The sequence below is a fragment of the Mobula hypostoma genome, chromosome 14 (genome assembly GCF_963921235.1).
Source record: "Mobula hypostoma chromosome 14, sMobHyp1.1, whole genome shotgun sequence".
Taxonomy (NCBI): Eukaryota; Metazoa; Chordata; class Chondrichthyes; order Myliobatiformes; family Myliobatidae; genus Mobula; species Mobula hypostoma.
In genome coordinates this window covers 75,806,765-75,821,056 of record NC_086110.1, presented here as the reverse complement: position 1 = coordinate 75,821,056, position 14,292 = coordinate 75,806,765, and the positions used below count along the sequence as shown (strand labels likewise).

At 42.5% G+C, this 14,292-nt stretch overlaps 1 protein-coding gene across 3 annotated transcripts in view; it reads left to right on the top strand.

The window, feature by feature from the left end:
• LOC134356359 (granule associated Rac and RHOG effector protein 1-like) overlaps positions 1-14,292 on the top strand; it is a 249,049-nt gene that overhangs the window by 176,434 nt on the left and 58,323 nt on the right. The window lies entirely within an intron of this gene.

Sequence of the window (14,292 nt, the reverse complement as noted above, 5' to 3'; positions counted from 1 at the left end):
CCCTGACATCTGCTCTGTACCTAATTCCAAGTACCTTAAAACTATGCCCTCTCATGCTAGCCATTTCAGCCCTGGGAAAAAGCCTCTGACTATCCACATGATCAATGCCTGTCATCATCTTAAGTCATCCTGCGCAACAGCTTTGGACCCCAAGATCCCTCTGATCCTCCACACTGCCAAGAGTCTTATCATTAATACTATATTCTGCCATCATATTTGACCTACCAAAATTAAAATTAAGGAATGATTTGTTTTTATTGTATTAAATGCCTTTCTGGGAAAAGCTGGTTGGGAAAAGGAGAGCATCCGGTATGGATATCCTGTTGAGCGGCTGGTTGTTGAATGATGTGTTGAACTCGGCCAGTGTTTGTTAGTTTAAGTTTAATCTTTCTTTTCCCACTTATTCTAAAGATAATTTTACGCAATTTGCTAATCTCACATCATTCTCTCTCTGCTAAAAGTGTTTTGAGTTCTTGCAAACCTTTATTGGTTCATTATGCCTGTTTTTTGCCTATTCTGAAGTTGCACCTTGGAAGGAAAATATCTATTGGACAATAAATTATCCCTTGACCAGGAGAGGTTTCCTCAGATGCTCTAGTTTCCTCCAGCATCTCCAAAAGATGTGTGAATTGGTAGGTTAATTGGTGGTAGTTGTCTGTCATGTCCGACAATGACAGAAAACCTGTGGGGGAGAGTTTTTAAAGTGGGAAAGCCACTGCACTGACATCGTTCCCCTCTTTTGATTTCGGAAGACTGGGTCTAGTGATATGAGTAGTTGTCACAACTGGAGTCTTCCTTGGCTGCAGTGGATGACCATGATTACTTCAGTGCCTCGTCACGCCCTTCATTTCTCATGGAGCTTTGTCAAACCGCCTTCCTGACTGTTGGATATCACCGTAGATCTCATCAGCCTGAGCTGACCTTACATGCTAAGACAGACATGTCCCTAACTCACCAGGGTGTGAGCCCACCAGCTACTCTCACTTGATTTAGCCTGCCTGTTCCCACCATAACTTGCCCCTAATGTGTGGCTGAGGATAGAATCCTGGGGGAGTTGATGGGAATGTGAAGAGATCATTTCGCAGGAAATAATTAACATGCAATAAAGATTAAAGATAATTGTATTTGTCACATATAAATGGAAACATACAGTGAAATGTATGTTTCCTTCATTTCCTTCATCATTTGTAATTTGCTGGGGGCAGCCTGCAAGTGCTGCCATGCTTCTGGCAGCAACTTAATAACTTAACATGTAGCATCACACACAGAGTGATACAGGAACTCAACAGGTCAGGCATCATCGATGGAAATGAGCAAGCACTCAACGTTTCAAGCTGAGATCCTTCTTCAGGGCTAGAAGAGAAAGACGCCGGAATAAAAGGTGTGGGGGAGGGGAAGGAGGACTAGATAGAAAGAGATAGGTGAAGCCAAGTGGGTGGGGAAGGCAAAGGACTGGAGAAGAAAGAATCTGATAAGAGAGGAGAGTGGACCATAGGAGAAAGGGAAGGAGGAGAGACACCAGGGGAGGTGATAGGCAGGTGAGAGAAGGTGAAACGCCTGAGTGGGGAATTAAAGAGGAGGGATGGGGGGGGGGGAAGAACAATTTTACCAGAAGGATCAATCAATATTCATGCCATCAGGTTGAAGGCTACCCAGACAGAATATAAGATGTTGCTTCTCCACCCTGAAGGTGACCTCATCTTGGCACGAGAAGACCCTGGTCCAAATGTCAGAATGGGAAATGCAATCAGAATTAAAATGTTTGCTGTAAATTAACCCATACATCTTTGGAATGTGAGCGGAAACCCACACAATCAGGGGAAGAATGTACAAACTCCTTACAGGCACCAACGGGTAATTTTCCAGTTGCTGGCGCTGTAAAATGTGAAGCTACTGTGCCACCTGTTAATTGTATAAATTGGCATCAAGATTGGCAAGATACCATGAGCCAGATGCCCTGTCTAGTTCTTTACTGTTCTACCCCCATGCTGAACAGCAAGATCTCTTGTACTAATCTCATTTACCTGCACTTGGTCTGTAGCCGGTGATACCTCAACACTCAACTGTGTTGCATTTAAGCACGAGAAAGAGAAAGGAATAGTGAGGTTGTGTGATGTTGGGTTGGAGGATGCTCACGTAGTATGTTGGACTAGAGTGTGAAATTGTTATTTTTCTCATTGTTTGACTTTTTCTATGCTTGCTTGTATTTTTATATAATCACCTGTGTACATGTATTTGTTCAGCAAATTTTTCTGTAGTTGTAATGTAGGTAATTCAGTATTTTTCTAGAAGTTTCCCTGCTACAGGTTTCACACCACCAAATCTGGCTATCTCATAGGTAATTTCTTATTATGTTATCGGTCAAGTCTGAGTGGATTTTAAAGTAAGACGACCATGATTTCTTTGTTCTTTGTCGTTTTTCTTTGTTCATTATTCACAGATCAGATTTAGTTGTTTTTTTTAACTGTTCTTCAGGTTTATGAGGATGGTTTTGGGAACACAGCAGGAAGATTGGGGTCAAGGGGTCGAGTTAGAATTTAAGGACAGGAATGTGAGAGATTGAGAGGCCAGGCTGGGGTCTAAGTCTCCGCTTCACATATGAAGGCCTGCGATGCAGGCATGGAACATGCGTGGTCAGATGTTGGGCAGCAGAAATTTGATGAGGGCCCCCAGGTTAGGTGGTTGTTGGTGGTTTCCAGAAGCAGACATCCATGCGGGCAGTAGGAATGAGTTTCAATGGCACCCTGAGTTTGCAAATCAGTGAGTCCGGAGCTTGAGGCCTAGTATTTGGGGTCCCGTCATCAGCAGGTCCAGAGCTTGAGGCCTAGTGTTTGGGGTCCTGTCATTGGTGACTTTGGAAATGGAGGCCTATTGTTCAGAGTCCTGTCACCGGCGAGTCCAGAGATCGGGGCCTAATGTTTGGTGATCGGCACGTTCTGAGATTGATGCCGAGGATCAGGGGTCAAATTGGAAGTCTAGAAGATATGGCCCATTATCCTGAGCCAAGCCTGTGAATCTCTGAGAGTCTACAGGGCACGTCTAATCCCCGTGTGTGCAAGTCTGAATCTGGGTCCAAGTTCACTGGAGTCTGGAGGCGGAAGAAGGCTGCCTGCTCTGGGGTATGTGGTGGGAGGGAGGAATGGGGCTTGTTTTGCTGTTGTTGTTTTGTTGCTTGTTGTGTTCTATGTTGTTCTGCTGATCATCGAGGGAATGCTGTGCTGGCACCAGAATGTGTGTTGATTGTTAGCACCCTTGGGGGGGGCGGTGTTGATTGATAATGCAAATGATACATTTCACTTTATGTTAAATCTTGAATTTAACTTAAATCTTGAATCTCATTCTCATAACAGTCACTAAAGGACCATAACCAGTTACGTTTTGTGTCTCATTCTTGACATCTGAAAAACCTTTAGATTGCAAAATCAAAGTTCAAAGTACATTTATTATCAAAGTATGTATACTTCATACAAGCAATACACACAAAAACCTGGAGGAACTCAACAGGCCAGGTAGCAACAGTCAACATTTCAGGCCAAGACCCTTTGGCAGGACCCTCCATCCTGAAGTGTCTTAGCCCGAAACAAAAACTGTACTCTTTTCCATAGATGTTGCCCGGCCTGCTGAGTTCCTCCAGCATTTTGTGTGTGTTGTTTGGTTTCCAGCATCTGCAGGTTATCTCATGTTTGTGATACTTTATACAATCTCAAAATTTGTTGTCTTGTAGGCAAAGAAACCCAACAGAACCCATTTAAAAAAAAAGACCATCAAACACCCAATATGTGAAATACAATCAAATCATGCGAACAATAAAAAGTAAACAAATAACACTCAGAACTAAAGTTCATGAAAGTGAGTCCACGCCACAAAGCCAGTTCATCGGTGCAGCTGGTCCAGGAGCCCATTCAGTGCAGTGATGAGTTAACTTCGCGCAACACCGACCCAGCCCTGACTCCTCGGCCTTTGCAATTTGGCCCTGCACTTGAATCAGCTGAAGGTTGACTCATTCCTTACTGTTGAGTATGGACTCTGCCATTTCACTAGATGCAGTGCGTGTCAGGCCTGCTTGTGTACTGTATAATTTTATGTAGAATGTCATGTAAGTTTCTTTTGAGTGCCCATCCCATTGGTTCAGAAACACAGCCTTCTTTCTCTGGCAAGGAGTCTGGACCAGCCCCAATGACTCAGAATAAGAGCTGATAGGGCTGACGTCTAACCTTTCTTCATGGAGGCGGTTGAGAATTTTTGCAATTCTCTACCCTGGAGGCTGTGGAAGCTCGGTCATTGTGCTTTCAGTATAGAGCTGGTTACATTCCTGGGTAGAACTGTTAGTTCATTAAGCACCAACACCCTTACTGGGGCATAAGCTGCCAACAGCAGCTCACAGAGTCCTTTATCATGAGCCAATCTTTTAAATTGTCCCCGGGTGTAGCCCATCTTTGAAAATCCTTCCTCTCCCAGAGGTGAGGTCTCTGGAGCTTTCGTTGAAATTTCTGTAGCTCTGGGTTTTTAAGGATGGGGTTGTTAGCCCCATGTCCAACCCTCCTTTTGCTGCTGGGTTTGGGACCATCCATGGTGGAGTTGTATTTAATTTTTGGGTACATTTAATGCAGTGGTTGATAGGTTCTTGATTAGTCAGGGCATCAAAGGTTTCAAGGAGAAGATAGCAGCATAAGGTTGAGAGGGATAATCAGTCCATCACGTCCATGCAGACTAAGGATTGTGTTCAGTTCTGGTCCCCTCATGATAGAAAGGTATGGAAGCTTTAGAGAGGGTGCAGAGGACATTTACCAGGGCGCTGCCTGGGTTGGAGAGCATGTCTTGTGAGGATAGGTTGAGCAAGCTAGGGCTTTTCTCTTTGGAGCAAAGGAAGATGAGAGGTGGCTTGTTGGAGGTGTGTACAAGGTGAGAGATGTAGATAGAGTGGACAGCCAGAGACTTTTTCCCAGGGCAGAAATGGCTAATGCGAGAGGGCATAATTTTAAGGTGATGAGAAGAAAGTATGGGAAGGGATGTCAGAGACAGTTTTTCCACATAGAGAGTGGAATGCGCTGCAGTGGGTGGTAGTAGAGGCAGATACATTAACAGACTCGTAGATAGGCAAATGGATGATAGAAAAATGGAGGGGTATGTGAGAGGGAAGAGATAGATTGATCTTGGAGTAGATTCAAAGGACATGACAACATTTTGGACCGAAGAACCTGTACTGTGCTGCATAGTCTCGATAGTCATAGAACAATCTGTAGCTGGTTATGTCTTGGTTTGTTCGAAGGCTTTAAGTATAGTTAGTTAAATATTTAATCTTTGGGGATGGCATCTTTAAAGTGTTTATACAGCACTTTCGGCGTCCTTTGTGTTTAATTTGTTGTTTTGTGGAATACATAATGTTTTCAGACTGTGGGATCACATGAGGAAAGCCAGCTGCAGTGTACCTGCTACAGCCTAACCATCTCAAAGCTCAAGCACACATGGCTTGTTAGGTACTAGGGGAATCGGAGCACAGCAAACAGGATCTCATCAGCTGGTGGCACAGAATGGCTACCTCTCCATGTGTGTTCCCACCCCCCCCACCCCCGTGACCCTGTGGGTTTCCTCCACGTGCTGCAGTTTCCTCCCACAGTCCATAGACATATGGGTTAGTAGCTTAACTCGTCGCTTGGGTCTAACTGGGTGCCAAAGGTTCATTTGACTGGAAGGGCCTGGTATCCTGCTATATTTCTAAATAAAGAAATATTTATATGGAATATACTGAAGATGGAACTCTTTAATACAGGCTCAAGTGGGGTCAAGCACAGAGAAAATGTTTCCCATGGTTGAGAAGCATTTTTTGCACTGAGTCAGGGGAGTTTAGAATATGGAACATAGAACAGTACAGCACAGGAACAGGCCCTTCTGCCCACACTGTTGTGCTGAACCAAATAAATGGGCAATCAAATGTCTAAATAAACTAATCCCTTCTGCCTACACAATGTCCATATCCTACCATTTTCCTCACATTCATGTGTCTATCTCAACATCTAAAGTCCAATCTATCTGCCTCTACCAGCTCCCCAGACAACACATTCCAGGCACCCAGCACTCTGTAAAATAAGAAACTTGCTTCTCACATCTCCTTTGAAATTACACCCTCTCACCTTAAATGCATGCATATCTTGTATTAGATATTTAAACCTGGGAAGAACGATAGTTTGTCCACTCTTTCTATGTCTTTCATAATCTTATAGCCCTCTATCAGATCTACCCTCTGCCACTCCAGAGCAAACAACCCAAGTTTGTCCAACCTCTTGTTTTAGTAATATGCCCTCTAATCCAGGCAGTATCCTAACAAACCTCTTCTGCACCCTCTCCAAAACCCTGACATCATTCCTATAATGGGGCGACCAGGACTGTAGGCAATACTCCAAATGTGGCCTAACTAGTTTCATAAAACTGCAACTTAACTTCCTGACTTTTGAATTCAATGTCTGGACTAATAAAGGCAAGCATGGCATATGCCTTCTTAACCTCACTTTCATCAAGCTATGAACGTGAACCCTAAGATCCCTCTGCTCAGCAACATGCACTGTAGGTCTCTTTGCATTTGACCTACCAAAGTGCAACACTTCACATTTGATCAGGTTAAACTCCATCTGCCATTTCTCTGCCCATATCTGCAACTGGTCTTTGATGGTCTTCTACACTACCCACAACGCTGCTAATCTTTGCGTGATCTGAAAGTTTACTAACTCACCCACCTGTGTTTTCATCCAGGTCATTCATGTGCATCACAAACAGCAGAGATTCCAGTGCAGAACTTGCATTTGAAGGGGATCAAATGTAAAGGGACAGAACACAGTTTATGGCAAGACACTTAACAGTGTTGATGAGCAGAAAGATTTTGGGGTGCAAGTCCATTGCACCATGTTGATGGGGTGGTAAGTTGTGGCATGCTTGTCTTTAGTGGTCGAGGAATTGAGTTCAAGGGTTGGGAAATTACATCAGAGCTTTATAAAACGCTAGTTAGGTGCAACTGACGTATTGCATTTAATTCTGGTTGCCTTATTATAGGAAGCATTGGGAGAATTTAGAGAGAATGTAGATGAGGCTATAAGAAGAGGTTAGACAAACTTGTTTTCTTTGGAGCAGATAGAGGCATAGGCAGCCTTTATCTTTTTCCCAGGGTTGAAATAGCTCCTAACAGAGGGCAGGCATTTAAGGTGAAAGGAAAAGGAGATGTGTGGTGGGTGTCTGGAATGGACTGCCTGCGGTGGTGCTGGAGAAAAGTACAATAGAGTTATTCAACAAGATAGATAATCTGCAGGAATGGGATGGATATGGACTTTGTGTAGGCAGAATGGATTTGTTTAATTGGCACCCAATTATTAATTTAAAAAAGTGATAAAGGTTAGCTTTATTTGTCACTTGTACATTGAAACATATTGAGAAATATGTCATTTGTGTCAAAGACCGGTGCATTTTATGGATGTGCAGAGGGCAGCTGCAAGTGTGGCTAAGCACTAAAGTCCTGTGCTGATCACCTGGTTGGAGTGTTCACTGATATCTTTAACCTCTTTCTTTGGCTGTCTGAGGTAACTTCCTGCTTCAAACAGGCTTCAATTATACCGGTCCCTAAGAATAATGTGATACCCTACCTCAATGACTATCATCCAGTAGGACTTGCATCTACTGTGATGAAGTGTTCTGAGGTTGGTCATGAAGCAACCACTCCTCCTTGAGAAACCTGGATCCGTACCGTCACAGCTGATGCCATTTCATTGGCCCTTCACTCAGCTCCAGAACATCTGGACAATGAAGATACATACATCAGGATGCTCTTCATTGACTACAGCATCGCAATTGACCTTGTCATCCCTTTAAAATTCATTAAACTCTAACACTCAAGCCTCGATACCTCCTTGTACCGCTGAATCCTCAATTTCCTCATTGGCTGACCCCAGTCACTTTGGATTGGCAACATCTCCTCCACATTCACAGGTGCACCACTAGGCTGTGTGATTAGCCCTGTGCTCTACTCACTTTATACTATGATTTTGGGGGAAAAAATTGTAAGAAATGAATACAGCTATGATGCTGTTGTTGGCCGAAACAAAGGTGGTGACAATTCAGCAGAAGATTGAAAGCGTGACTGAGTGGTGCCACAACAACTTCAATGTCAGCAAAACCAAAGAGCTGATTATCGACAGGATAGAGAAACCAGAGGTCTGTGATCCAGTCCTCATCAGGGGATCAGAGGTTGGGATGTTCAGTAGCTTTAAATTCCTTGACGTTAACATATCAGAGGAACTGTCCTGTGACCAACACATAAATGTCATGACAAAGGTGGCACAACTGCAAGTCTGCTTTATTATACATTGCGTAGATTCAGCATGTCACTCCAACTATTACAAACTTCTATAGATACACGTTGAAGAGTATCCTAACTGGTTGCTTCATAGGCTGATGGAAACGTCAATGCCCAAGAATGGAAATGGCTACAGAAAGTGGTGGATACAGCCCAGTCCATCACAGGCTAAACCCTCCCCACCAGTGAGCACATTTAAATGGAGCATTGCCACAAAAAAGCAGCATCCATCATCAAGGACCCCCAGCATTAAGGCCATGCCGCCTTCTCACTACTGTCATCAAGCACGACGTATAAAAACCTTAGATCCCACACCACCATAGAAACATAGAAAACCCACAGCACTTTGCAGGCCCTTCGGCCGACAAAGCTGTGCCAAACATGTCCCTAACTTAGAAATTACCCATAGCCCTCTTTTTCTGAGATCCATGTACTTATCCAGGAGTCTCTTAAGAGATCCTATCATATCTGCCTCCACCACCATCGCCAGCAGCCCATTCCACGCACTCACCACTCTCTGCGTAAAAAAACTTACCCCTGACATCTCCTCTATACCTACTTCCAAGCACCTTAAAACTATGCCCTGTCGTGTTAGCCATTTCAGCCCTGGGAAAAAGCCTCTGACTAACCACACAATCAATGCCTCTCATCATCTTATACACCTCTATCAAGTCACCTCTCATCCTCTACTGCTCAAAGGAGAAAAGGCTGAGTTCACTCAATCTATTCTCATAAGGCAAGTTCCCCAATCCAGGCAACATCCTTGTAAATCTCCTCTGCACCCTTTCTATGGCTTCCACATCCTTCCTGTAGTGAAGTGACCAGAACTGAGCACAGTACTCCAAGTGGGGTCTGACTGGGGTCCTATGTAGCTGTAACATTACCTCTCGGCTCCTGAATTCAATTCCATGATTGACGAAGGCCAATGCAGCGTATGCCTTCTTAACCACAGAGTCAACCTCCAGGTTCAGGAATAGTTATAACCCTGATTTAAGCTCCTGATCTGGCGTGGATAACTTCAGTCACCACAACTCTGAACTGATTCTATGACCTACCAACACAATTTTAAGGACTCTTTACAATTCATGTTCTCAGTCTCATTTTATTTGCACATTTGTTGTATGTTGGTCTGTGTTTATGTATAACTTTTCATAAATTAAATTGTGTTTCTTTTCTCCTGTAAATGCCTGCAAGAAAATAAATCTCAAGGTGTATGGTAATATATGTGTACTTTGCTAGTAAATTTACTTTGAACGTTTATGCTTGAAACTTTACAAATTCATACTCAAGTTGCAAAAGTTGTGTTTTGAAATTTGTCATTTCCTGCAAATTTTCTCCTTCCAAAATATGCAGCACACTCTCACTTTCTCAAAATAAAAATTTTCATGCAACTAGCTCACTCAACCCTTCCTCATAAGGCATGCTCTTCAATCCAGGCAGCATTCTAGTGAATCTCCTCTCCACCCCCTCTGAAGCTTCCACATCCTCCTTATAATGAGGTGACCAGACTGAACACAATACCACACAAGTGTGGTCTAACCAGTGTTTCATAGAGCTGCAGCATTGAGTCTATAAACTGGGAAGACATTGCACTCAATAGATACATCTGGAGGAAAACTTGTTCAAGACGGAGGGATGCTACATGAGAACGACTTCTGCTGTACCATGGAAAACAAGCAGCAGCTGTGAAAGGAGAGATCGACCCAACCACTAACCACGGCCACCACTTACTCCTGCCCACTCTGCACCAGAATATATAGATCAGATCCTGGATCAGTCTCTACAGCCACCCAAGGGACCACCAATAGATAAGCCCTGAATAGAACATTGTACTCGACTCGAATGATTGCACTGCTATTACTATAGAGCTGCGTCATTACCTCACAGCTCCTGTGCTCAATAAAGGCCGGCACACCAATACCTTCTTAAGCCCCCTATCAACTTGTGCAACAACTATGGCTATTGAAGTGTTCATAAGCACTTCAAGTGAGGTATATTTTACTAAATCTGCAGAGGCTCAAAATCTAAAATAAATGAAAAAAACGAACGCTACAAATGTTAACAGGTCTGCAGCTATGGAGAGAGAAAAAGTTTCAAATCAAGTCTTCACCGGAACTGGCTTGGAGATGCTCTGTGGGCAATAGAAGTGGCAGGATACTTGGTAGTGTGGAGGAGCAGAGGGATCTCGGGGTACATGTCCACAGAGCCCTGAAAGTTGCCTCACAGGTGGATATGGTAGTGAAGAAAGCTTATGGGATGTTAGCTTTCATAAGTCGAAGGATAGAGTTTAAGAGTCGCAATGTAATGATGCAGCTCTATAAAACTCTGGTTAGGCCACACTTGGAGTACTGTGTCCAGATCTGGTCACCTCACTATAGGAAGGATGTGGAAGCATTGGAAAGGGTACAGAGGAGATTTACTAGGATGCTACCTGGTTTAGAAAGTATGGATTATGATCAGAGATTAAGGGAGCTAGGGCTTTACTCTTTGGAGAGAAGGAGGATGAGAGGAGACATGATAGAGGTGTACAAGATAATAAGAGGAATAGATAGAGTGGATAGCCAGCGCCTCTTCCCCAGGGCACCACTGCTCAATACAAGAGGACATGGCTTTAAGGTAAGGGGTGGGAAGTTCAAGGGGGATATTAGAGGAAGGTTTTTTACTCAGAGAGTTGTTGGTGCGTGGAATGCGCTGCCTGAGTCAGTGGTGGAGGCAGATACAGTAGTGAAGTTTAAGAGACTACTAGACAGGTATATGGAGGAATCTAAGGTGGGGGCTTATATGGGAGGCAGGGTTTGAGGGTCGGCACAACATTGTGGGCCGAAGGGCCTGTACTGTGCTGTACTATTCTATGTTCTATGTTCTAACTGCAAACAGTCAGGATAAATGGGTCATTTTAGGATTAGCATCCCAGTTCTAATGAAGGACCTTCAACCCAGAAGCTGAAATCATTTTCCTCTCCACAGATAATGTCTGACCTGCTGAGTGTTTCCAACATTTTCTCTTTCTGTTTTATTTTTTGACAACCGTCAGCAAGTAGCTGAAAGTCTTAGTAATGGTGGGGGTGGGTGGGGAGTGGAGAGCTGCACTGAAGTATGGCACAGTGGGATGTTGAATTCACCTTGGGCAATCGAAAGTAGCTGGAGTTGATGCTGCTACATCCTGGTGTCTTTGTCGGAAGTCAAGAATGAGGCATAAACCTTGTTGCTTACAGCCATTTTATTAAGTGTTACAAGAATAAAGGATGAGTAAAGAAAGACTGAGGAAAAAGCAGCTGTGGTCGTCATACTCAAACCAGAATTAACAAAATAATAGTGATAACAATTAGCCTATAAAAAAGACAGATTCAAGTGGTGTGTCACCTGCTCCAGAAAAACTTAAGAAGCTTTAGAAAAATACGAAAGCAACTACTGTAATTGCTGTAAAATTCACTGAACAATTACACTTGTATAGATGATTTGATGAAACAATACCGTCAAACATTGGAAAGTTAAACTATGAGGAAATAAATGAGCAAAACACCAATTCTACACGCTGATCAACAATGTAAAGAATCCTGATACTGAAGTCCAGAACGGGGGCGGGGGGGGGGCGGTGGGGAATAAAAACAAGTCAGGTCTTGTTCTCAGGCAGTTCTGATTTTATCAAAAGGGGCACGCCTCAAAATCACTAACTTATCCCAAATACCCGATATTAAACCTTTACCAAATGCGTTGGTACAAAGAAACAAGTCCAGAACATTTCTCTCAGGCATCTCAGGAAAGTTTGATATCAAAGGGTTAATGAAATGTTGAATTTGAAGATATCTAAAGAAATGAGTATTAGGTAGATTAAACTTTACAGACAGTTGTTGAAAAGTTGCAAAACGATTATCTATGAAAAGATCTTCAAAGCGCCTAATACCCTTTCTATGCTGGTCGTAAAAGGTTGAATCCCGCATAGAAGGTAGGAAAAGATGATTGTGTAAAATAGGGCTAGAGAGAGGAAAGCCATGAAGACCATTAAATTTTCTGAACTGAGCCCATATTCTTAAAGTATGTCTGATAAAAGGATTAACAATGTCTAGGTAAATGACAAGGAAGTGTGGAACCGAGAAGTGCAGGAATTGAAAGATCCTTAGTAGAGTTCAAATCCATTGCCACCCATTTTGGGCAGTCAGACTTATTATGGAAGAAAGACCAAAAAAATTAGACAACGAATATTGGCTTCCCAATAATATAAATGAAAATTAGGCAAGGCCATACCACCTTTTTTAGATTTTTGAAGATGAGCTTTATTAAGTCTCCTTATCTGATGTGGTTTGAGATTTAATTCTTAAGTCAGTCAACTCAACCTCTCTATGTGCTCGCCACTGCCTTTTGCAGTTTAAGGTTGTATTCAGGGCTCATATGTCTAAAACTAAATTATCATGGTTTTATCCTGACATTAGTCCTGTTTGTGATAAGTGTAAAGGGGCTGAGGCTTCCCTTATTCATATGTATTGGACCTGTCCTAGTCTTGAGAAATTCTGGAGAGAAGTCTTTTTAACCCTATCTCATATTCTTAATTGTCATTTAGAACCTAACCCTCTGGTTGCTCTTTTTGGCACCTTAGGTGAAGTTAATATGCACTTGAGTACGACTGAATGCGGAACATTATCTTTCGCCTCTCTCTTGGCTAGACGGTTGGTTCTTCTTAGGTGGAAAGATGCTGCCCCACCCACTCATGCTCAATGGCTTAGTGATATTATGGCCTGTTTAGACCTCGGAAAGATTAATTATTCACTTCTTAATTCGGTTATAAAGTTTCATAAGGTGTGGGGACCTTTTCTTGAATATTTCCATAGCTCTTCTTTAGGGTAAGTTTATCCTTTTAGTATGCTACAATCCCTTACTTTCAGCGTTTTTTTCTTGACAGTTATACGGTTTTTTGTTATGAACTATATACTTTTGGTAGTCGGCATTATATTATTTTTTCCCTATATATAAATATATTTACAGTTCTCTGGGGTTGAATGTTCTGATTGATTTTTTTTTCATATGTAAAGTGGTTGGCCTGGGTTTTTCTTTTGTTTTCAGTGGGAGGTTGGGATGGATATTAATTTTATATATTTCTCTTTTGGGTGTTTTTTTTCTTACTGTTATGAATTATATATTGGATTTGTTTGTTTTGCACTGTACAAATCTCCATTTTGTTGTTGGGTTCCTCTTTGTAGTTACACTGTAGAAATGCATTAAAAAAATTAATTTAAAAAAAACAGGTCAGGCAGCATCTCTGGAGAGAAAAACAAGTAATGTCTCAGGCACAGAACCCATCATCAGATCCAGAAAAGAGCAAAGCAATTTAGTGCAGATAGCAGAGAATGTAGAGCAGGAGTTCCCAACCTTTTTATGCCATGGATCCCTCCCATTATCTGAAGGGTCCATGGACCACATATTGGCAATCCCTGATGTAGAGGGAGGGTGATGGGTGGAATAAAGGGTGAGACCGGATCACCTAGGTAAAATTGAAAGTAAATTTATTATCAAAGTACATATATGTCACCATATACTACAATGAGATTTGTTTTCTTGTGGGCGTTCACAGTAAATAGAAATAAACACAGTAAAATCAATGAAAAATCTCACACAACAGAGATATACAAACAGGTAATGTGTAAATTACAACAAGCTGCAAATGCAAAAAGAAAAAAATAAGCAATAAAGTTTGTGAGAATGCAGACACGAGGAAATCTGCAGATGCTGGAAATTCAATCAACACACACAAAATGCTGGTGGAACGCAGCAGGCCAGGCAGCATCTATAGGAAGAAGTACAGTCGACATTTCGGGCCGAGACCCTTCATCAGGACTAGGTACAGTCGATGTTTCGGGCCGAGACCCTTCTCGGACTGAAACATTGACTGTACCTCTTCCTATAGATGCTGCCTGGCCTGCTGCGTTCCACCAACATTTTGTGTGTGAAGTTTGTGAGAAT